The sequence below is a fragment of the Tupaia chinensis genome, unplaced genomic scaffold (genome assembly GCF_000334495.1).
Source record: "Tupaia chinensis unplaced genomic scaffold, TupChi_1.0 Scaffold141044_1, whole genome shotgun sequence".
Classification (NCBI taxonomy): Eukaryota; Metazoa; Chordata; class Mammalia; order Scandentia; family Tupaiidae; genus Tupaia; species Tupaia belangeri.
The window spans coordinates 477,879-481,723 of NW_006200910.1; the positions used below are offsets into that span (position 1 = coordinate 477,879).

Sequence of the window (3,845 nt, forward strand, 5' to 3'; positions counted from 1 at the left end):
AGAGCGTGGCATTGGGAATCAGAAGACTAGTTTTGAGTCTCAACCTTGTCACTTGCCAGCTGTGTGACTACGGCAAGTGGCTTATTGAACCTCAGCACTGTCATCGGTAAGTTGTAGTTTATAAAAATACCCAGTTTAAAAGGCTGCTGTGAACTTCCAAAGAGAATTGCAAAACTTCATGCACTGCAGCTAGTATTCCAAAATGGTGCAATCACTTTGCAAACAATTGGGAAGTTCTTCACGTTGTTAAACATGGAGTTAACCCTATGGCCAAGCACTGCTACTCCTAGGTGTATACCCCAGAGAGCCGAGAACATACGTCTGCACAGGGCCTAGCATACACATCGTCCATCGAACTGATAAATGAATAAGTGCCACATATGCAATGGCATATTACTCAGCAGTAAATGGAACGGAAAACTCAGCTGATGGCATGGTGATTAAGGCAGCTAGATCCTTCACGGTCAATTGTGTGGTTTGAGTCCCAGACCTGATGACTTGGAAATCACGTGTGTGTGCGCGTGTGTGCACTCAAAATCCCAAGAGAAGGGAGAAGAAGGAACTGTGGCATGGCCATCTCCCGGGGCGGGGGGTGCTTTCTCACTCCCCCTCCTCCCACTCAGTCTCTGTCTCTCTACAGCAAGGTCACGTGCCCTCTAGCAAATTACAAAATAAAAATAGAAAAGGGAGGAAATACTGATAAATGCCACAACATGAATGAACCTTGAGAACATTATTCCAAGTGAAAGTCAGTTACCAAAGATTGTATGTCCAGAAAAGAAAATCCATAGATGCAGAAAGATTACTGGTTGCCAGGGGCTGGGGAGAAGAGGAGATGGGCCGTGACTGCTAATAGGTACGGGATTTCCTTTCTGGGGTCATGAAATGTTCTAAAATTAGATAGTGGTGATGGTTGCATAACTTTGTAAATGACTAAGAACCACTGAATTGTATTCCTTTAAAAGGAACTTTATAATATATGAATTATATCTCACAAAGCTATTATTAGAGAGACAGAGAGAGAAAAAGAGACAGAGAGAGGCTGTTACTATCATCACAGTGGTCTTCCCACCACACTGGAATCCCTCAGGAAAGTGCAGCTGAAGGGAAGATAAGCATCTGGCAGAGTGGAACCAGTTGCCACCAGCCCCGAGGTGCCAGAACCAACAGAGAGGCCTCCTGGTTCCCCGTCACTATAGGTTTGCAAACACCAGGCTTGAGGCAGTGCTGAGCAGAGTGGGGGAAAGCCAGGCCGGGGCTGTGGCTCACAGTTCCCTCTAGAGAAATGAGCTCCAGCAGGACTCGGCTGGTTGAAGGACATGCTCCCCGCACTCTGAGGGACTTCCCTGTGATGAGGCGTCAAGGCAGACTGCTCTGTCAGGCTGCAGTGAACTATAACGGAGAGGGGAGGAGTGTGACGAAGTGGCAGGAAATTCTGCCATGGTGCGAATCCAATGTGAGACGCTGAAGTCAAACAGGAAGCCTGGGTGTGGTTCCCAGCCTAACCTAAACAGCTGGACATGGTTCTAGCTATCTGGGAGGCCAGGGCAGGAGGAAGACCCTGTAAAAGTCAGTTGAGCCAGACAGTGGCACCGCAGGAACACAACCACACCCACATGGGAGGGCCCCAGGTTCGTGTCCCAAGGCCTCCCTCTCTAAGCCGGGTGTACACATACACCTGGGCCGGCTGAGACTGGGGGTGGTTTGTAGCATGAGGCCCTGTTTGGGGTACTTCTCTCTTGCATGGAAGAAATAAATAAACTTAAAAATATCAAACTCTCTCACAAATGAATGAAAAACGAAATATCTAACTAACTTACTTGAAAACAGCCTACAGGAACATCCTGTGGGCCACAGCTCAGGTGGTGCCGCGGAGGAGGGCCAGGCCCTGGCATGAGACATGTGAGAGCGGGCTGTGGTGGTTGGCCAGACCAGCCTGAGGTTTGACTCTCCAGGTCTCTCCACGTTCAGGATTTGCCTCTCTGGCACAGATTTTTAGTCTAATTGGTCCTAAGAAGGGTGGGGCCTCTCTGGGGTCTCATGAGTCTTGTCTCAAGGAAAAATGCAATTTTGCCTTAAAACTGTCTCTTAGAGTCAAGGTGACAAGTGTGAGCACCTGGGGAATAAACTAAGTATCAGTACATGTTTAGCAAACATTTACAAATAATGTACTGTTATTATCGTCCTTTCCTAGGGGTCTGTCATGATCTAGACTCCTGGCTGCAAGCACAATGTCATTCGACCCATGGGCACAGCAAAAAGCTATTTAAAAATAACTGGAATGAAGACACCGAGGAGCCAGAGGCTGGATTTTCTCCTGCCTGTCACCAGTGCATGGTGCTGGTTATTAATATCTGACACCAGGCACTGCACACACACACGCTGTTCCTGCCAGGAACACCAGAGCTAACCTGGCAGACTGGCAGGGAGATGGGTCAGGGCAGGCTGGCCTCTGGGGGAGGGTGCCCGAGAGAGGCAGGTGAGGGAGGCAACCTGCCTCAGATGGAGGGTAGGCCGTGGGACACTTCTGCTCACCGTACAGGCAGGACCCAAGGGCTCCTGGAGCTCTCGGCCTAGAAAGGGAGGGAGCTTAGTGTGTGCACAGTGCAGAGCAGGCCTGCAGATGAGGCATGACCCTGAGGTGGGCCAGCTGCAGTGGGGGGTGTACGAGCATACCCAGGTGGTGCCATGAGAGGGAAGGCATGCATGGGCAGAGGTGGGGAGGCGTCCTGTAACGCTCTCTGAGAGGTGAAAGGCTTAGAAGGAAGTATGGACAGAGGGATGGAATGGAGGGGTCAGGCCTGCGTGAAGTGGTGGACAGCTTGAAGTAACAGGGAAGCAGGGAAGGGAGGCGGAGGGGCAGGCAAGGCAGGAAGGGGTGGGGCTGGGGAGAGGATGGTGGAAGGAAAGCTGGCAGGGGAAGGCCTCCCTATGCTTCTTCTACCCTGGCTCCCATGACCAGTGGCAGGGCAGAAGAGCCCTTGCACTGGAACCACAGTGCCAGGGGTTCTGAGTGGTGAGATCAGAACTGGCCCAGGTCTGGCTCTGCCGCTCACTGTGGGACTGTGTCCAGGTCCTGAATTTTTCAGCCACTCGTGGCGTGGTGGTTAAAGGAGCTGGAGCTCACATGACAAACTATATGGCTCAAATCTGGCCCTGGTGGCTTGAAAAACACTCAGGGAACACATGTGCGTGCCCCAAATACCAACAGGGTGAAGAAATGGAGAGGGGCCTGCAGCATGATCAGGCCCAGCAGGGAGTGCTTTCTCTCTCTCTCTCTCTCTCTGTCTCTCTGGTGAGCACATATGCCCTTTGGCAAATTAAAGAAAAGAAAAAAGATTGTAATCATAAAGTAGGGGTTGATAGCGTTACCTCCCTCATAGATTATGTTTATATTACCCCATAAATGCTAGAGCTCATGGTGTTGTTCATTTTAATGACAGTTGCTACTCGTTTGCTGAGTTTGAATTTAATACAAATCCTTTTACTATTTTTCCTGATGATAGATTCTAGTTTGCTAGGCAGGAAGCCCACGGTTTGGGAAGCCAGAATAAGAAAGCAGTCACTCGCTGTTGGGGACCCCAGGGAAGGCAGGTGTCTGTGCTGTCTGGATCTGAAGCTAGTGGAAGGGGAAGGGGCCAGAAGTGGTGACACAGAGATCTGTGACATCATGCCAGTGGCTGGTATCCCTCTGGCCAGAGCCAAGAGAAGGGTCCTCTCACGAAGCAGTGGGGCCGCCAGCCTGCCCTGATCAGCCTTTTCATGGCATCATCCAGATGCCTCAGGGCTGGCCTCCAAGGGAGGGCAGGCAGGCACTGGAGTTCCAGGGAGCCGCCTCTCCTGGC

The 3,845-nt window shown here is 50.9% G+C and overlaps 1 protein-coding gene across 3 annotated transcripts in view; it reads right to left on the minus strand.

The window, feature by feature from the left end:
- FRMD5 (FERM domain containing 5) overlaps positions 1–3,845 on the minus strand; it is a 70,801-nt gene that overhangs the window by 23,056 nt on the left and 43,900 nt on the right. The window lies entirely within an intron of this gene.